General features: G+C 38.2%; 1 protein-coding gene across 2 annotated transcripts in view; it reads right to left on the bottom strand.

Moving 5' to 3' along the window:
* JAK2 (Janus kinase 2) overlaps positions 1-19,601 on the bottom strand; it is an 87,616-nt gene extending 68,015 nt beyond the window's left edge. The window contains exon 1 of one of the 2 annotated variants that reach the window (XM_083883566.1): positions 19,548-19,601. The gene's annotated coding sequence lies outside the window, so the exon portion shown is untranslated. The remainder of the gene's footprint in view (positions 1-19,547) is intronic. The other variant, XM_083883568.1, reaches the window with a different exon arrangement.
* Between the last annotated feature and the right edge of the window lie 2,170 nt (positions 19,602-21,771).

Genomic DNA, 21,771 nt, shown 5'->3' with positions numbered 1-21,771 from the left:
GTGACAAGTACAGGGTCGAGATAAGAATAAGCTATTGAAAACAGCAATGAGATAAGAAAACGCAGAGTAACAGCAACAGAAGTTCTACCTGGATACAAGGATGAATTTCTTTACTGTGCAGGTGACTGTGCACTGAAACAGATTGTCCAAAAAGGCTGTGGATTCTTCCTTAATAGAGATATCCAAGAACCATCTGGACAGAATCCTATGCCATGTGCTCTGCAATGGCCCTGCTTGAGAAAAGAGGTTGGACCAGATGGCCCACTGTGGACCCTTCCAACTTTAAACACTCTTTGAGTCTGCATGTTTTCTCAGCTACTGTCAGTATTTAACACATTGTATAACTTCAGACTAAATTTCAACTGCCCATGGAATAATTCTATTACTTGTATTTTTTCTCTACCTAAATTACAACAGGCAAATTGATTTTGAGAGTTAATTCTCTCCCAGTATATGTTTCCCAGGTAATTTGTTGGTTCACTTGTTTCAGAACAGGCATACAGAATGAGACCAAAGGCACATCCAGTTCTTCTAGTTCTTCTATTCTTCTTCCAAGAATAAGTGCCCAGAAAAGAGCTTAGGAGCAGAACAAGCCCACAATGGTACTTCTCCAGAGTAGTTTCATAGTGATCCAAGATTCACAAATATTTTAAGCCAAGATGAGTAAAAAACCCAGCTTTGTGGTCTTTACAAGCAACACCTGAAAACAAACACCCTCCTCCCTACAACTACCTGAAAGGAGGTCATAGTGAGGTGGGATTTGATATCTTCTTCCAAGTAATAAGTGACAGGACAAGAGGAAATGGCCTTAAGCAGTACCTAGCGAGATTTAGATTGGATAATGGGAAAAATTTCCTCACTGAAACAGTAGTCAGGCATTGGAACAAGTTGGCCATGGAGGTGGTGGAATCATGTGGACATGGCACATAGGGATATCATTTAGTGGTGAACACAGTGTTACTAAGTTGGATTCAGTCTCAGAGATCTTTTCCATTCTTAGCAATTCCATTTCTCTATGAGAAATGATACAAGTGGTTGTCCCTTCAGACAAGAAAATCATCAGACCAGAAGATATTAAGGTCCTAGAATTAAGTTAAGAATTCTGACTTTTTTCTCCCAAAATTATTAACCTTAAGAACACTCAAACCTCATCTCCATGTAATTTCTTCTGTTTCCTTTCTCCATCTTTTCTTCTTTCTCCCATCCTACTGACTAGCACTCTTCTTCAGTGACCCAAAAGGAGAAAGGGAATCGGAGTAACTTAAAAGGCAGATAATCATGATTAGCCACTCATGAAGTCAACTTTCAAGGAATTAAATCAAACTCAAAGCAGGGCATCTGATAGGTATTTTCAGACAAGAAAAAATACATACATAAGCAGTCATTGCATGACCTAAGATGAATAAGTCACAATAAAATAACAACTCAATACTAAAATAACTGGGTAGGCAGGGCAAGAAAGGAAAACAAAGCATGCAAGCCATTTTGCTCTCAGGAAAAACACAGAATATGGCAGCAAAATCAGGCAGGAGGCAGATCCATTTGGCAAGGACAACGACTCACACTGGAACACAACATAGAGTGAGGCAGAACTACCTAAGTTAATTATCTAGAGATTTTTAAAGGACATGAGGAGGAAAGCAATTGACCATCTCCAGTGAAGCCTCCTGGCCTTAAGTAGGAAAAGACAGGCATAAACTAAAGGAAAAATCCTGGCAGTGCTTTTATTGAGGCATAACTGATTATACAGGCTGACCAGCAGAGAGAGCTGCATGAACTGGAAAGCCTGCATCTCAAATGGGGCACCAGTCTACAAAGACCTTCTGGAACAGCATTAGGGGCAGCCTTTAATTAACAATGAAAACTATAAGGTATGCAGATGTGGCACACACACAAATTGACAAGAGAACTGAACCCACACAAACACATTAGTTCAATTCTCATACAAAAGTGGTAGGCCTCCTGGCAACACATGAGATGAATGCAGTTATGAAGAGTTCTGAAAAAGCTCTTATATGAAAGTGGCGCTTTTAAAAACAGCAACACAATTTACACTACTGAAATACATGAGCTGCTGGCACAGCTGTGGAAGCACAGGAAGCAACTATTAACATTACTGTAAATTCAAACAAAATATTTTGAATGCATGAGGGATCAAATTTATGAAGTCCTAACAAACATCACTTCAATTGTCAACTTTCCAATTAACTCTTCTACATGCTATCTTTCAGTACATAAACAGATACACATAACCCATTAAAAACCAGAGAAACTGTGAAAGGTACCTATTCTATAAACATGCCCAAAAAAAAAAAAGAAAAAAAAAAAAAAAGGTACAGTGAACCAAGGGCATTTACTTGAAAATTCACCTGTAAGAGAGCATGTTCAGACCTTAACAAGCAGCTCAACTAACTTTGAATGCCTAGAAAACCAGCCACACTGCTATTCTAACATCAGCAAAACCTAAGATTACTGTAATTATTTAACTATTAACTAACTCTAGTAGCAAATTTACTAAGGAAAAAAAAGCCTTAAATATGAAGGTTAGTGCAGTCTAGTTTTTGATTTTATAGGTTTCACACTAGCTTAAATCTGTGCAATTCTGTAAAGCTAAAGTCTTGTTCTCCCTTTCACCTGGGATTCCTACTTGGCCCCTACTTGCTCAGCACTTATCTTTGTATTGGGATGACATCCAGTAAACCAATTTCAGTTAGTACCATTTAAAAGTTTTCAGCATTTGCTGAAGTTTTCTGCATTTTTTTCCACTCCAAAACCACAGGATTGCTAGCACAGACCCAGAGATATGTATGTATGGGAAGATGCTGCATTCTAGCTGCCATATACCAAGTTGAAAATGTATCCTACTTGAAAATGCACCACAGAAAATGGAAGTTTCTCTAAATCTGCAGAAAAACCAGCCGAGTTAAGAAAATGCTGGTTTGTGGCTGGAAATTTCTATTTTCTTAGAAAGATACTCAAGGAAAATCTGAAAATAAAAGGTCTCATACAGAAAAAAAGCCATGAGCTTTTCTACATAGTGAGGCATTTAATTTAACCACAAATATCTATACAGGTTCAGCAGATATTTGCAGGCATTTAGACTTAATATCCCATTGCACCCCACTTGGAGAAACAAGAAAAAACCCACACATCAGAAAAGTTGTTAGATACACTAATTAGAATCTCAAAGCAATAATCAAACCCAAGCAATATAATTTACCCTAGTGTTATGATTATTCATACACAGGTGCAATTTAAGCAAATATTCTCTTTGGTGTGAAAAAATACACTGTTTTTATATAGCAACAAAATTGAAAGCCACAATTATTACATGTGAATGCGAAAAAAGAACAGCATAATAATAAAAATAATAATAATGAATCATAGATTAATACAGTTGGAAGGAACTTATGGTGGCAATTTGGTCTATTACCCCTGCTCAAAATAGGGTCAAATTATACCAGGCTCAAAGCCTGTCTAGCAAAACTTTTACCATGTTCAGAGGTGGATAGTTCACAACTTCTTTGAGAAGTTTGTTCCAGTTTTTGACTGTCCTTCTGCTGAAAAAGATTTCCTTAATACCTAACAAAAATTTCCCATGCTCCTTGCATTTGTTTTCTCTCATCCAAACACCCTGTGCCTTCAAAAAAAATGCCAGATGCGTATTTTTTTATAGCCTCCCACCAGGTAGCTGAAGACAACAAACAGATGTCTCCTTAGACTTCTCCAAATGAAAATACACAGTTCCCTCAGCCCACAGTACATCATGTACTCCAGCTGTATTCATCTTTGGTGGTACTTCACTGAACTTTTTCCAGTATGCCAATGTTGGAATGATCTAGTATTAAGAAGCTTTGAACTGGAATGCACAATCAAACAAAATTAGATAGAAGCCTTTTGAATAGAACTTTCTTTTAAAAGAAATGCATTTTAGTGATATCAATGTTATATTAGATACTTAAGAAAAACGCAGGCTACACTGAGGAACAAATTGAGCATGTCCTGAAAAATAGCAATCACAGTAACTTCTGGTATAGTGAGAGTTGAATTGAATACAAATGTAATTGAGCAGTTAACACATCTTAGAAGCACTACCTATATGTATGGATCAGATTATGTGTTCTTTATACATACACACATATAATAAATATTACATATTCAATTTTACTTCTATACTTAAAATATATAAAGGACTTAGTCATCATGGGTGGAAAGCTTTCATACAACCTGGCTGAAATCCAAAAAAAAAAAAAGTACAGTTCTACAGTACCTGCATTTATTTAGGATTATTCTAGTTTAAAGACTATCTAGAAAACAAATTACAAGCATAAAAATGCTTAACAACTGCAAAAATTCGAGACTACATCAAAGAATAAGAATATAATTCATAAACATTCACTGTCTCTGTTGAAGTTGTACATATTTGACACAATCACTAAACTTGCTGGAACAGTTTCTAACTTGCAAAAGTGTGCTAAACAATAGCAAGACCTGTATACAAAAGAAGGAACAGTAACCCAAAATTCTCCTTTTATGTAGGAACTTTGCTGTGCAACGAAAACAAACACAAAGTAGCTGGTTCAGTATTAAACTCTCTTTGAGCTAATATAATTTTTTTCCAAGCAGTGCAGACCAAACTTTAAAATGAGAGAGCCCCTTACCTCAGACTTGAAGAATGATTCATAATACTCTACAATAAACTGTGCTAGACCACATGAGAGAAAATAATATTTTACTCTTCAAGTAAGATCGATGACCAACAAACTCAACCTGCAAATGGGAGAAAAAACCTAATACACAGATGCAGACTGATTCTTGGAAATAAACAGTCTCTTTCTGGATTGTACATAAAGATAGAAAAGAACTTAAAACCACTTTTTTGTGTGTGGGAGAATTTTTTTTTGTTTTATTTGTTTGTTTGGGGTTGTTCGTTTTTTGGGGGGCTGTGTTTTAGTTTTGTTATTATTGGGGTTTTTTTGTTTGTTTGAGGGTTTTTTTGTTAACCAAGAGATTAAAGGTTTTTATTCCCTTGCAAATACAATAAACTATGTCTCAGTAACCCAATCTGCCAATGAATGCAAGCAAGGACTATAATTTCTTTCATGCTGTCCACTGTCTGTCCTCCAGTGCCTAATCCTCTGTTATCATTAGAAATTTCAAGTGGAAATGCATATGGGAGTTATCTCAACATTTAGCTTACATTGCAGGAGAGTTCTGGGACATAGAAGCTTGTTAAACTTAGACCAAGAACTTCAAGGTTTTAACAATAAACAGGACCTGCTACACAGAAAAATTGTCAAAGTAACAAATCCAGTGAGTGCTAAATGATGGTATTCTCAAAAATGCTCCATCTGATATTTTATCTAGAACAGTGACCTTTTAGTAACCTCCTTACACCTCAGCAATAACTCAGAAATCAATCTAAATAAAAAGATAATACACATAAACCCTGCCTTGATTTATTAAGCAACTACCTGAGCCACATATTACTCAAATTTGTATCATGTCCATTTGTATCATGTACCTCAAAATTAAAATAGTTTAGTTTCAAATGAATACACATAAATTTTGCTGATTTCATAAGGTTGACTGACAGCCCAAGAAGTGAGGGCTCATATTTGAATCCTCCTAGAAAAAAAAAAAATCAAATTAAACAAGTTGCAGCTCAGTAAGATTAGGGAGTCTAATATGCTTGACTGTTGACTTGCTTTATGATTTGCTTTATGCGTATTAATCTAATGTAAATTTAGACTTGAATTCCAAAAGAACAGAAACCAGGTTTCTAGTGATAGTACTGAATCTCTTGCATATAGGTGTCTGGTTATTTTTAAATACACAAGAACAAGAACAACAACAACAACAACAACAGCAACAACAACAACAAAGTGATCTAGATGCAGATCCTCTCCAAAAGCACTTAAAAACATTTCCTTAAAAGCCACTTCAATGGCTGTAAGCACGCTTGCAGTTATGATTATTCTTTCATTCTAGAATTTTAGGGACCTTATTTTATAGTGAATGCAATCAAATAACATTCTCCTCGCTTTGATGAAAGCCACCTATATATTGAGTATTAGAGTATTTCTTCTAATTACTTCAAGTACTTAGTACAATACCTGGTAACTAGGTACAATGATGTTGTCTGTTTAATGACCACCCCTTCTCACTGCAGCAGAAGTACTAGAAATAAAACAATGACAAATAAAAATCTACTGGCATTCTTCATCTATGGTGCTCAACTCCAATTAATTCAGTTGTCCCTTAACTCTGTCAAAAGAGGATCACTGCAGCACTGAAAACCCCATTTCGTGGAGCCCTTCAATAATGTGTCTGCTAGGCCTTTGACATGGAAGAAAGTGTCAGTACTCCAAACTTTTAATCCCACTCTCTTGTCAATGTGTTCTGCTCGAGGACTTCAGTCCTCTTGTTTGTAGGAGGTGTTGGTAGAGACTGACAGCAAGCTTCCACATACTTCCCCCATCCCAGCCTTGTCAAACCCCTTCCTATTAATGCTGTCTATCTCACCACATTAGCAATTCTACTCTATAACCAAACAAACACAGAAACACTTATGTGGCTGTCTTCCTTTTCACTCTGCTTTCAAGAGTTTGTGACTAACTGATAGATTGGGCAGGAAATTTTTGCCAAGTCACTAACACAGGAGGTACCAGCTGGGCAGTCAGAGGCTTCCCACACCAGAGCCCACATCCTGGTGAACGGACACGTTATTGAAACAAGGGTGTTTTTCACTATGACTAAACCAGATGAAATATCATTACGTCTTATTCCTTTTACAAATCTAAAGCAGTCCCATATGCTTTGGATTTGGACTGCCTCAAGGCAGTCCAACTGCCTTCCTAGAGCTATAGTTGCTCTCTAATCAGTCCTTTCTGTACTGCCTTTACTGAGCTACTGAGGGCCCCTTACTGGCCCTTTATTTCACAAGCTTTTTCAATTCAGTAGCTTGACTTGGGCAAGTGGTTAAATATTTTTTCCCCTTACCACACAAATGCAAATATATTGCTTGTACTGGTTCCTGTAAAACCTCTAAATACATCTCAAGCTGAGCCTTTAGTCCAGCAGTACTATAATTACACTGGCAGCTAAATTCTCTTCCATTTTTTTTCTGGTTTTGTTCCTCCCTTCTCTTTTATATATCATAACCCTCTCCCTGCTCTGAAAAAGACAAAAGGAAAAAAAGGAAGACAAAACCAAACCTGCTTTTCTTCTTTCCATTTCACTCTATATCCTTGCTCTATTCTGTATTTTGTAAAACTTCCCCACTTTAAGTCTTTTTTCCTTTGTTTATTCAGGGCATTCTCCATTTCCTATTTCCTCCTTCCTTTCCTAGCAGCTGGACTCCTCAAAGGAACTTGTTCTGCTCCTCTGAGAGCTTTAGGGTTTGTTTTTTTTTTCCTTTTGGTAGAAAACAAAAGAGCCAGCTCTGCCTGGTATTTCATTTCTTTATCACTCAAGAGCATGCAAGTTGCTTTTGGAGTTGATAATCTTCAGTGTCCTCTTGTGTAACGGCTCTCAAGTCAGTAATTTTAAATAAACCATTGCAAGTAGAAATTATTGATCAGGTCATTTATGTGACAACTGAACTTTAAAAAACAGGATTAACTGCAAACAGTTTATCTGCAAACAAGATTATCTGCAATACTGAAAGAGTGACTTATAATGGGGAAACAAGTCAAAAATTTATATAAACCTTAGAATATTCAAAGAAATATATCTAGAAAGAGGTTCTAGAAAAGTCATTTTAATGTAATCACTAAAGATAGTGTTGCCACAAAGAAAGCTGCCTTTTTTTTTATTACTTCTGCACTGTAAATTACTTCCTTTCTGCCTCTGATGAAGCTCAGATTACTGATTTCATTAGTTCCAACACTATTAGTGAGCTAAAAGTTACATAAGACGGGTTTTTTTAATCCTTTTGTGTGTGTGTGAAAGAAACACAGCATTGTAGATCCCAAAAGATGTGCTGCTGTTACTGAGTCTACATATCATGCATCTGTTCCTAATAAATGGTCTAGTCATCACAGTCATCTTGACAGTAAACATATATTCTTAAGTCAGCTAGGATTTTCATGTTACAAGGACAAAAATGAAAAGATAGACAAATTACCAAACTGACACTCCCACATAATGTGTGTAATCCACAGCTGACCTGCCATTTCTTTCATTACTTGTATACACAACTTAACACTTTAAGTATGGCTGTAATCATATAATGAGATTTGCTAAAGCCAGACTTTGTGTGAACTAGTCCAACAGCAGCACTTTGATGATCTACTTGCTGAACACCAAGAGTACTTTTGAAATGTTTTCAAACTAGCAGAAACAGTAGCATTGGCCATAACACATTTGAAATGTTCTATCACATTCTGAAAGCATATGGCATTCTAATAATTACCTAGAACTGACTCCAATACCCCATGAAACAGAGGCATGTCATAATTTAAAATACAGAATGACTAATATTATGTATATATAATGACACTCTATTAAAGATGCCATCTCATAAAAACAATAGAATTGTATAACATTTTACAGTAAACACTGCATTTACAACAGTATACTTATGAGTATGTAATTGTTTCAGTAACAGTTATATTATGCAGCAATTCGCCCAGTGAGTAAGTACTGTGATCTAATATTTTAATTATGACTTCAAAAGGGCCTCGTCCATTACACAGATAAAACAAAACTTTAAAATAAAAGTATGTAGGAACAATCAGTTGTGCGAGATCACAAACTGTAATTGCAAAACCAATCCTGTACACGATCTGTGTCAGTAGATGGAGATGTTATAAATAAAAGGTTTATTAAGCTGCTACTTTATTCCATCACATTGCCTAAAAAATAGAAGGACTACAATCTGAAATACATATTTCTGCTTATTCCCCTGCCAAAAAACCATAAAGGTATTGGTGAAAAAGAAGTAAGGAATGTATGCACACGTATGTAAGATACAGTATTTTCTGATGATACAAACACTAGTTTAGAGAAAAATTCAGTTTAAATTATGAAATCTTTAATGCTCACATACAGCCAGAGTGTCTGACTCTCAAACATGGTTAATCAAAACTGAGCAAAACACTTGCAGACAGCATGAATGCCTGCTTCAATCACCTACCAGAATCAACCTTTTCCTAGATCAATTGTCTGTACTGAGGTTATAAAAGAACATTTCCAAAGTCTTATCACAAAGGACCTCTCCACTCTCGACACAGCAGCTGCACTGAAATTTGACATTACACAATACTTTCCAACAGTTACTACTGCTGGAATAATTAAACATGTACAATAACAGTTGAAATTAAAAAGGTACACAAGGACTTGCACCCATCTGTATTTTCATACAGAACCACTCATCTATCCACACCTTCACAGACCATTCAGTTCGCTTTTGTGACACTTCACAGTCAAATCACGGACACTTATAACTTTAAGATTCACTGAATACTCTGAGTTAGAAAGGACCCACAGAGATCACTGAGTCCAAGTCTTAAGCCCAAGGCCTGTGTGGGGACTGAACCCACAAGCTCAGCATTATTAACATCATGCTCTAACCAACTGAAATAATTTCAAGGTTTCTTGCATCTTCTTCATTACCTGTTATCTGTATTTTCTTTCTTCCACTTGTAATACATTTTGACTTCCTACCATTACCCTTGTATTCAGACTAAACATCAGTTGTCATCTACTTCCAAGCAACCTGCCAGCTTCTGTTTTCCTTCCAAACGAAATTTCAATACTTCTCCTTCCTCACACTTCAAAAGAAATTCTAATCAAAATGCCACACCCTTACCCACTGAGGATAACAGAACTGAGTCTTTTCACAATCTGTTTTTTCACAAGCAATTTGTTTTTTCCACTAATAAATCAAAACTAATTTCTTCTTCAAAATCAACAACAGTTCTCTTCCAACTGAAAATCCATTTTCCAACCCCACAAACTATTTTAATATAGCTTAGCCCAGCTTGCAAATCTAATCATACTTAATGTGCTGTAAAGTGCTTTTTGTTTATCTTATTTTTTTTCCAATTTTCTCTCCAGAGGCACTCAAAACTTGACTGGGGAGTTGGCTATAGTAAATATGAGGACAACAGATCCAGAAAGACAGAAGGTTGTTTCAGCAATGTAAACTGAAAGACAAAATACTTGGCTAGATTTGGGCCATGAAGTTTGATTCCAAGTAGGTCAGACATTGACTACTGTCAAGACCAGAAGGCAATCTTAAAAACCTACTTGATTCAGAGCAGAACAGCTAATGGCTGTTTTATTAATTAGACCAGAGGAAAAAATGTAAGAAAGCAACAAAGCCTCAACAGGAGAGATGTGGCTGAAGATGAGAGAAAAGTTCTGAAAGAGAAAAGATATAGTAAGAAGGTAATGAACAGAGAAGCATCTGGAGGGATGATGAGATAAAGCCGTTTACATTCTTGCTCTCTCCTTACTTTAAGCTGATATTATTTCCAGAATCCTATTGAGTTCCTGGTTCTGCCTGTACATTCACCTCATACTCCACTACTCTGATAAAGGAATGCAGAAGTATTTTGGCTGTTGTGATAAAAGAGGAAAATTCCTTTTCTTACAATACTAGAAATATAATGATTTAGAAACAGTAAGGCTTTATTATGCTTATAACCTTATATATATTTTATAATATATATATAATATCCCAGTGTCTTTGACTAAGACCATCTTATTTGTAAGTTCAAAATAGTTATCTTGTGTGTGGTGCAGTATCATTCATACTAGAAAATCCAAATTAACAATTTAAACAACCTTTTTTTTTCTACCACTTGCTGTGTAAGCTTACCAGATGAGTCTACAAGCCTATTTAACCTTGTTGCTGCATCTTGTATGTTTTTGCCAGGATGGCTTTAATACTTTCTTCCCTTAGTTTCTCTTCTTTCTCCTCTTAAGTGTCATCGGTGACAATGGTTTACTTCTTACTTCCCTGACAGCAAGAGGACATGCAGCAGTTTTGCTTGCTTAGTTTCTTCCTCTGAAGGCTCAGTGAGTAACTGGAAATCATGTTTAGATGAGAAGGATACTGTACCAAACAACAGGTAAGTATTCTAGAATCACTGTAATGTATTATAAAAAACTCAACTGTTAGATGAAAAATAAGATTTTCTTCTTAACCAGAAATAGGCAAAATATTATTTCAACCAGTAACACCTTAGTGATAATTTATGCATGTTTACTGCCTCTGAAGATATACTTCCACCTAACGGGAGAAATAATTAAGATGTTGTTGTGCTTAACAATGCAATTTCCTAAAATTTCTTCTTTCCCCTTAATATTTAAAAATTAAGAAAGTAGCCTAATAATTTAGGTCATTATACTAAGAAAAGAGTCAGGAACATGAACTTTAAAAAGCAATATAAACCAAAAAGAAGTGGAAACAGAAGGCAAGTGTTCTCACATTACATATATACTTAGCTCCTCAAGTAGAAGAGCAAACCTTAGCAAGAAATGGAAGAAATTTAGACACAAATAATATTACTAGTACAAGCTCTAATTTTAAAAAGTTTAGAGGTCATTAAATGATGAAAAAAAGTGGCACACTGATCCATGTATACATATATTTATGTTCCTTAAGGGAAGAAACCTGCCTTCCACAATTAACGTTATTTGTATGCAATGAGATTACATAGAAACTGTTAAGAAAGGCAAATATTAAAACTTGATTTGTGAACTTGCACTCAGGAATCTAGCTTGATGAAAGAACCAAATTGCACTGGCATGCCCTTGTAACCAGTTGTAGAAGACATCCATTCCAGCAGAACAGAATGCATTACTCTCAACAGGTTGAAATTTAACGACCAAAAACAAATGACTGTAACACTCAAAAAGTCCCAGCTGGTTTAACAGTCTGTGAACCTTAAAGACTCAGAGAAAAATTGAAAGAAAACAAACAAACCAACTAAAACAAAAAAACAAAACAAACAAAAAAACCCCAACAAGCAAAAAACCTCCAAAACAAAACAAACCACCAAAACCCGACAAACTTACAAATATGAATGCATGTGCTATATGCATGTAACGTATAATTAAGTACTCAGCAGTCTAATGGCCAGATAAATTTATTTATTCAAATAAAAAATATCTTCTTTAAGTTATGATGGAAATTAAAGAGAACATTTAATGTTATTAATATGTTATTTAATATTAATGTCATTTAATGTGTTATCAATAATTAATAGCATTTAACACTCACATTGCACATTTACTTTTTAAACTGGTGTTCCACATGTTTAATTACTCAAGGAGCCAAATAGGTCTTGCACTAATGTTTTTAATTAAACAAGACACATTATGGTGCATTTTTACATTAGAAGAGATGGAACTTAATGAGTTCAACATAGACTTTGAATTTTAGTTATTTACATTATGACAAAAAGCACATTGGCTGTAGTTTTCAACTATAGTAATTTTTAACTTATTATATGCAATTGGCATATTGCATTTCTAAAATTGAAATGTAATGAAAGCACTGTCAAAAAAACTACAGTTTACAATACTAATACAGTACTTAAAAAGAAACGTTATATAACCAAATGAATTTATCAAAACATATTATGTTTTTCAACCTGTGCAGTACATTAAAGAATGAATGCTTGGTCAATTACATGAGCTGAACAGCCTGTTTCTGGTCACAGTATCCTTCAAGGATTTAAAACAATCATAGTTCATTATTGTATGATTATTTTTACAGAAACTGGGGGAATAATATATTCCCAGTCTGGTTGTTGGAAAGTTTCTGGCCACCTACTGTCCTGGCTTTTATTTGGAAATCTGCCCACATTCAGATCTTAGCTGAATTTAAAATTCTGCATCTAGGTCCTATTCCACTGCCCTAACACTGACAAGCAGGAAAAAATTCACAGCAGAGGCCACCAACACAGCGGGAGGCTGTAGCACAGACCCTATGAGGACAGACTGAGAAGCAGGGTCTATTCCACCTGGAGGAGACTGGGGGAGCCTACCAGCAGTTCCCAGTACCATCATGGAAGTTTTTGAGAAGGTAGAACCAAGCTCTTTTCCTCCATCCAAAGGAGAAGAGACAACAGGAGCAAGTTGAAAAATGTTTAGAGAGGATATAAAGAGTAAGTTTGATATCCAGACAATTGCCCAGCAGCCGATGTGCTGTCTCCATCCTTGGAGATTTTATTGACCTGTCTGGATACAGCTTTTGTACTTTTTATGACCTCCTTACTGACCCTGGTTTATGTAGAACTTGGAAACAGAAACCATCTGAGGTCCCCTCTTCACTAAATTATTCTGTGCTTCTATACATACAATATCTGTCTTTAACTAGAAGTTAGATTATTTGACTAAATTTAGGCTTTAGCAGAATTGTAACTATAATCTCCAAATGGTTTTCTTCAAAACAAACAATAATTTACAGAAATCCTTTTCATATCTATTAGCTGCCTGTCTACTGAAGATCAGGGATGACATGCTCTTGTTTTCATTCTGAATGTCCCCTGAGCATAAAAGGGGATCATCACTTTTCCTGGCTTCACAGACATTTAATCCATTAACTGCACGATAAAGGTGACTTCCCCTTAGGCATTCTCACGTAGAAACATTTCAGATACATGGCGCCAAATCAAAATAATACTGAGTTTCTTATCCAAGACATACTACAGATGTTGGAGAGGGAATAAAGTAGTTTGACACATTAACACAAAGCACCAAGTCCCTTACATGTTGTTCAAAACTAATGTTTTTCTGTATTTTCTGTATTTCCAGAAATGGTTTCAAAAAATCTAAATATAAACCTGCTCAAAGGCCTTTCATTGAATTTGGCTGAGAAGTCCACAAGACTACTGTAAGGATAAGAAACCAGACAGTCAATGCCTTCTAGCATATTATGGCATGAAATATCAAGTCATGACAAACTTCAAATATCCTTCTAAAAAGTCTGATTAAAAACCATTATTTCACTGCTCTGCACAGCCATAGCAACTGCACAACCACATCACAGCATAACAAACTACAAAGAGACATCATGTATTATCAACCTTCCGAAAAATTTTACCTCAGGTCCAAGAGCTCAAAAAAATTATGTCAAAACTCATCAGAACACACACACACAAAAAAAAAAGAAATCGTAGGAATAGAATGTCCTAATGTTAGCCAGCTAATAGTTAGCCAATTACCTTGAAATCACCTTTAACTGAAGAAACCAGGTTAGGAGAAAAGCAACCAGAAGTACATTTTCACAAGCTTCCTGACAGAGAGCATAGTTACAAAGGTTTATGAAGACCCAGGTATATGGGAATTAAAAGATAACCATGCACCTATTTACACAGTAGTTACAGTAGTTCCAAAGTCTGTCTTTGGGGAGCCAGCTGTTGGATTGACACATGCTTTACTTCCCACAGCTGGGGATCTGGGTCTTGTGCAATGCAGTGCCCTCCAATTCCACTGGGAATCCAACATTTCTTTTGTAGCTCAGTCCATCTTTGGGTTATCCAGGATGTGATTACACAACATTTTCTCTGACATTGCAAACCAGCTTAAGAAGTTATCCTGTCGGTTCCCTTTCCCTTGTGCCATTTGTTCCAAATGAGACAAAAAAAAAATTAATTTTAACTTAGGTCACTGGTGATACAGTTTACAGCACAGCCCTACAAAAAGCTGATGTGTTCACACAACCAAAGGAGCTGCAAATTCCAGTGCTTGTGAGAGGCTGAGGAAAGAGAAGTCTTGAGAACAAAGAAAGGTTAAGAGAACAGTTAATACACATCATGAAACTACAACTCCACCTTATTCTTAGATCTCTGTAACTTCGTGATTTATAATTCCCTCTTTATGGTTTATAAATCCCTCTTTCATCAGGAATTAATGCTTGTTTTCCAAATGTCTTTTCAGGAATTAATGTTTGTTTTCCAATTGTCTTAGTCCTCAAATGCTCTTGCATTAGTCTCCCAGTCAAATTTTACCTAATACGTAACTCAAACACCACCTGCAGCCATATCTCCACAGCTGAATCCGTGCAAGTAATCCCATGATTTCATGTTGAAATTAAAAGGCCTCCCAGTATAAATGAACTTGAAAAACAAATGTTTGATAAATACAGGTATCAAATGCACTGTATATTTATGTATCAAGACTGGGTATTTAGAAGGTAAAGGGTTTCTTACTTTAGAAATATCTGACAGTACTAGAAACCCAAGCTGTAGCCAGTGTTATGACACACTAAATGCTGATGAAAATTTTCATCATAACTATGAAGTCCTTGTAGTCAAACAAGATAATGGACATCAGAGATAGAAAATATTCATTTAAAGCATAGTAGACCTGCACACTTACACTATTCCTCTAAGATATTATCAGCCCACCAAAAAAACCTCTAAATTCTTGCATTTTTTCTGGTGAACAGGATTATATAGACTGTGTAAAACAGGTCTAAAAAACTGCTTTAAACTTATTTGATAGTTACTCTCACTAAAGACTATAAAAAATAAATCCTTGAGACCAATTAAGTCACATAAAGAAGCATTTTTAAATTTTTAATCATACATGCAAATTACTTTAATCACAACACTTTGAACACGTATCATAAATCCATTTGCTTAAAACATCTGTAAAAGAATTTCTTAAGTCCTGAAACCTACTGAAGCTGCTCAAGCACATAAGCAGTATGATAAAGGTAATACCAGCTAAATCAGCTTCACTGAGTTGTTGATAAAAAACCTTACACCACGAACAACACATAGATCAAGAACTGGGGTAAATTTCAGAAAAGATCCCATGAGGGGTTGCACACAGAGCAAGACATACCACACCATACATATTTATGCAAGCATATAAGCACTTTTAGAGTCCTAGACTAAAGACAACCAGCTTACGTGAGACTTGCACAGGATCAAAACTAAGAGCTAGCCAAGCAAAAAAACCCAGAACACAGATAGCATCTGATGTCAACAAACACAAAATAATAAACCCCTGAAAGAATAACTTGCATTCATTCCCACCTGACATTAAATTTTAAGCCAAATGTAAGCAGATAAACAAAACAACCACTCACAGGATGTGCAGCTCAACAGAATCTCTACTTAATACAGGCACACACGAGACAAGAAAAACTGTTCTGATGAAAAAAGGAAAAGTATTTAAAACATTCTTAATTCACCTGGAATATTGTCTTCTGTGACATCACAAAAACCACAGAAAAACATAATCAGTTCATAGATTTGTATGAGCTACAAACAAATACTAAAGACTCAAAGAAAAAAGAAGATACACACATATACCCCCCTTCTCCCACCCCTGAAAAAAAAATCACCACACAAAACCAGAAGAATACCAAGAAGACAGAAAATCAAAGTACCAGGATCTAACGCCTCTCTTCCTAATAAAAGGAAATGTGCAACCCTGATTAAAAAGCAATCTACTGACAACAAAAGGAACCCTGTAATGCTATTGTGGAAGCTGTTGTCAGACAGATGCAGACACAACTCACCTCAAAAAAGAACAATGTTTCTATTGATTTTAAATCAATAGTTGCCTGCACCAGATTGGATTTTTTATTTTTTATTTTTTTTTTCCCTACAATTAGATTTAGAGATTCAGCTTCGACTGTGTGAAATAGTAACTATGTAACCAAAATTAGATGGACAATTGCCTCCTAGGCAAGTCATTCCACATAACACATGGGGGTTATCATCCTCCATGTGAACCAGACTCTCTGCATCCACCACTGCACAACCCACAGAGCTTGACATTTGAGTGAGGCATCATCCTTTTCCTTTGAGCATCTTACAGGTGGCAACTGACAGAGATAACCTATCTTACATTTGTACCTTGTAGCTGTCACTGTACTAAGACGCACAGTCTGCTCTCTAGATGAATGCAGTATGCAGCAGGAGGCATCTATTTGTATGCAGCAAATAAAACTGGATTGCAGTTCCTTCAGCAGAACTACTATAAAGAAGCTTCTTTGCATGTTCACATTTCTTTACTGTTTTTCACATCTGCATAAAGACAAATCTATCTTCTAGAACAATTTTGAAAATCTCATATTCAGAAAATCAAGAAAGCTCCTCATTTACCTTTTGCTAAAGAAATTGCAGCTGAAGCAAGTTAAAGAAATACGAACGTAAGCACGAGCTCAAACGTTGACTTAGATCATGCTAGCATTACTCATATTAGTCATCTTACTGGGCTCACACTGAGAACCCCACGAGACATATGAACACATAAAAATCCACCAAAATCAGTGCACAGCCAGGGTCAGAGGCTTTGAAACAGCAGCTATATTATTTCAAATGAGAAGATACAACTGGTACTTGCCTAATGACAGTTGTAACTCGTGCATGCAAGCCTAGGTAAAAAGTAGCAGGTGTGTTACAAGAAAAATGCTAACCTGTAACAGAACAAGAGCACTAGGATAGGACAGTTTGGGTTGAAAGGCACTGCAGGAGGTCATCTAGTTCAACCTCCTACTTAATGTTCCAGTTACTTTTCTAAAAAAAGCCACCAGATTTTGGTTGCCTTCTGCCAGTTTTTTTTGGGGGGGACGCTTTTTAGAACATCATTTTTTCAGAACAAATACTTGTTTTACTGTTGCATGGTCAATTCTGTTAACTGCTTCTTAATTGCAAGTTTTTAAACTTTTGATATTCCTCTATTCATAATGAATACCATTTAATTACTGTCTCTGTTTAATACTACTACATTTCTGAATTTTATTTTCCTTTTTCAGATGAGAGCTCAGGTTATTTCTTGTAACTGCAAACATCATCAGTTAGCTTTTTGTTTACAAGAGGTAAAACTGTAAAACTGACCCAAAGCTGAGAGAAAAAGAGACCAATGGCAAAGCAACAACCTCATTCAGCAATTGCTTTTCTCGTAATTTCAGAAAGATGATGCCACTGCTAGTACCACACGGCAGAAACATTCACTTAACACTATTCTGTGGTCACGCATAACATGCCCCACACAGCTTGGAAATGGTTATTCTACAGAGATTTCAAGTTTTTATTAGCCTAATCATCGCTTTGAACAACTACAAGTAAAAAGCAGTAGCAGCTTCCTTTCATTTTCCATTCAGCAGTTCCAGTCAGTCTGATTCGACCAACAAGGATGTTGGACCATTTTTTGCATTCCATCTACTTCTTGCTCATTACAGCTTCCTCTCCCACAGCAAATACCCCTTCCCCATGCTGCTGTTGTTGGCACTTACAAAAAATGAAAATCTGTAAACAGGCCGAATTTAGATTTCTCTGGAAAGTACACCACTGCTGAGAATCCCTGAAGTTGTTTAATTTAGATTGTTTTAGATTTATGTTATGTAAGTCCCTCTGGATGTATTCCCATCAAGCGGAGGACAGTAGTGGCTACTGTATTCCTACTGAATCCTCAAATTACTGCCCCAAACCCTAAAAATGGAAGAAAAATGGGCATGCCCACAGAACATCACTATGGTGCTATTAGCACTATATCAGTTATGAAGAAGACTGAGATGCACGAAAGGAAAAGAAAGGTAATCTATAAAACAGATCCAAAATACCTTTAAGTGCCCACAGAATCTCTCTATAATCTTCTGTCAATACTGATTTTCCATAAAATAGAAACTTAAGAAATACTTCTCTCACCTAGTTACATACACATTACATTTAACTAGCAATAGAGCAAATGAAGAAGTAGATGCTAAATCGATAAGCTTTACAGAGCTAAGATGTACACAAACACTGATCATGAAGCAAATAATATCAAGTGCAAAATTACACTCAAAACTGTTAATAGCCAGTACAATCTTCCCAATTAAGTTCCTGTCTATCCAGCAACCACAAGGAATAGAGTCAACAATTCTCAGCATAAAACAATTTGTGAATAACCAAAGGAAGGTGTTATTTTCTCACCTGTCACTGACTGCAGAAGCGAGAAATTTGAAGACAATACCACAGTCAGGTTCTAATTAGACTTCAGATGCAAAAAATCCCCAAACCAAACAAAACCAACAAACAACAACAACAAAACCAACCCAAAACTGAGGAAGATTTATCTGAAATTATTTTTTAAAAAATCTTGTGAAAATTAATCAAATTAATCAATTAATCTATTAATTCACAACCCACACCTAACGGAACATTTCCCACGCAGAAGCAAATTCAACAGACATATAGAGAAAAAACACAAATGTGTTTTTTCGTGGCTGTTTGCCCTCTTCCTTCTGCGAAGAGATTTTTTTTTTTTTTTTTTTTTTTAACAGCACAAATAAGTATTGGCGAGGAAGTTCTCCCGAACACACAGCACCTCCACCGACGAGGCGCGGCAGACACACTTCAGCTTCCCCGCCGCCCAGGTCGGCCCGGCCCGCCCCCCGAGCCCTGTTTACGGAGGGGGAGGAAGCCGGCTCGGTGCCCCGCTCACAGCCCGGCGGCAGACCCGCCCGCCCCAGCGCCCGCCCGCCGCAGCCCGCCGGAGCCCCCGCCCGCGGGACGGAGCGCGGCGGAGCAGCCGCCCCCCCGGCCCCCCCGGCCCCCCCGGCCCCCCGGCCCCCCGGCCCCACTCACGGCGGCGGCGGCGCAGCGCGGAGCGCAGGCAGCGTCCCGCCCGCTCGCTCGCTCCCCATGCACGGCGGCGCGGGCGGGGACGCGGCGGCAGCTCCGCGCCGACCCGCGCTCTGGCCGCTCCCCCGGCGGGGCGGCGCTCCCTCCGCTCACGTCATCGCGCGGCTGCGGGCGGGCAGAGCGGGCCCAACCGGGCTCTCTCCGTTCCGCTCCGCTCAGCTCCGCCGGGGCTGGCCGTGCCGGGCGGGGCCGGGCGTCCCTCGGCCCGCGGGGACACCGAGCGGCCGCGGGGCAGGGGCAGCGCTGCTCTCCCGTGGGGGCGGCAGCCCCTCGTCACAGAATCACGGCGCGCTCCGAGCTGGAAAGGGCAGGGGGGCACATCGAGTCCCAGCGCCTGGCCCGGCACGGTACCACCCCCAAGAGTCACATGTGTGCTTGGGAGAGTGAGCGAAACTCGTCTGGAGCTCTGTAGAGCTCCGTCGGCACTGGAGAGGGCACCGGGGGGTTGTCGGCGGGAGAAGCGGAGCCGCCGCCGGGGCGCTGGTGTTTGTTTGTCCCCCGCCGGGGCGCTGGTGTGTGTTTGTCCCCCCGCCGGGGCGCTGGTGTGTGTTTGTCCCCCCGCCGGGGCGCTGGTGTTTGTTTGTGTCCCCCCCGGGGCGCTGGTGTTTGTTTGTGTCCCCCCCGGGGCGCTGGTGTTTGTTTGTCCCCCCGCCGCTCCCCGGCCGGAGCGCGCAGCTCGGGCCTCTTGTCTCCCCCCGCCTCCGCCGCCCGCTGAGGTGAAAGCTGGACACGGCGAGGCAAAGGGCATGGGACCAGCGAGTGTGAGGGGCAGATCCCGCCTTGTTCAGCCGTGGTAAACAAGCAGCGCGTCTTTGCTGCGGTCTGGCTGCAGAGGAGTAAAAGTATGTTAGCTGGGCCAAAGAAAAAATGTACGGTTGTTTTTTAAAGCCAAGTGTGTGTGTGCGCGCGCTAGTTCTGTCCCACCTCCTCCGATTTACTGCACAGCTCTGACTTCTGAAATGCACACTTTTCTGTCACTTCCTGTGTGATGAGTTTGTTATTTTCTTGTCCGTGCCAAGTAAACCTTGGATCCTCACCTGAAAGCTCAGGAACTGGATTGTCTGTTAGACAAAGGAAAAACACAAGTTGGGACAGGGAAGCCCTGTAAAAAAGCCGTGTAAAAGTTTGATGGATGATGAGTCTCAGACTGCTAACAGGCTCACGCTGATGACATGCATGCTTTCAAAGCAGGCTGTTACATGTCAGCTAGCAGTTTGGTACTGTCAAAATGTAATTCTTTAAGAACAATCTTACTTTGTCATGTCACTGTCGTTTCTATGATGTGATGTGTGGTTTTTTGCTCTGTACAGAAGAGTATGCCCATGTGCTATAACATCATTTCACAGGTGTCATGTCCTGTAAGATCATATCACAAAATCTAGGCCATTTCAGAAACTAGAAATTGTATCAGTGGGTGCATTGCTTTGTTTTTATTGAATGTGCAGTATAAAAAATACCTGGTGATTTTGAAAGAAAGTCAATTACAGTATGTTTTCTTCTATAATATCTAGTCTTTTATCTCAAAGAAAGTTTCTGTGGTACTGCATCCTCTAATAATTTCCTTTTCCTGTTTAAAGTCTCTTCTCAGTTTACAGTGTGGAAAACACAAACATGATGCAGTGACACTGGAAACGTCTTCCAAGCAGAGATAGGAAAGAAACTCCAAAATAAAAAATTCTGATACCTCCCAAAAATAATTACCTAACATGCCACTGATATTCAGGCAACTCAAGAGAGAAGGAGAGTAGTGTACTTCATTGGTTGTGCTCACTGCATAACCTAAGACTCTGCTTATCAAGATTTCTGTGGACAGACTCCTGCAAATACAAAGAATTCACTGAAATAGAAGACAAATCCTTGTTAAGTTTCAGTAGTTCGTCAGGGTCAGGTGTAGTTGGACCTGCAAAATTTCTCAGCCTCTGGAGTGATAAAGCACACCATCACTTGCTTTGATTTTGAAAGTCCAATCTGTGTTAGGACTCCAAACATTATAGTGTATCTAATGATGCCTGGCATTCTTGTTTGTCTTCTATTATAATCAAACATGCTTTAGTATAACATAGCAAAACCCAGTATTGTCCTATGAAATATCCTTTTTCATTAGTCTGTTCACATTGTTCATTACTTTCATCAGAGTTCTTGCTACTACAATTTTCAACAAATCCTT

The sequence above is a fragment of the Zosterops lateralis genome, assembly GCF_965231275.1.
Source record: "Zosterops lateralis genome assembly, chromosome: Z".
NCBI classification, from domain to species: Eukaryota; Metazoa; Chordata; class Aves; order Passeriformes; family Zosteropidae; genus Zosterops; species Zosterops lateralis.
Note: the sequence above shows the minus strand (reverse complement) of the source record. Positions and strands in the feature narration are given on the sequence as shown.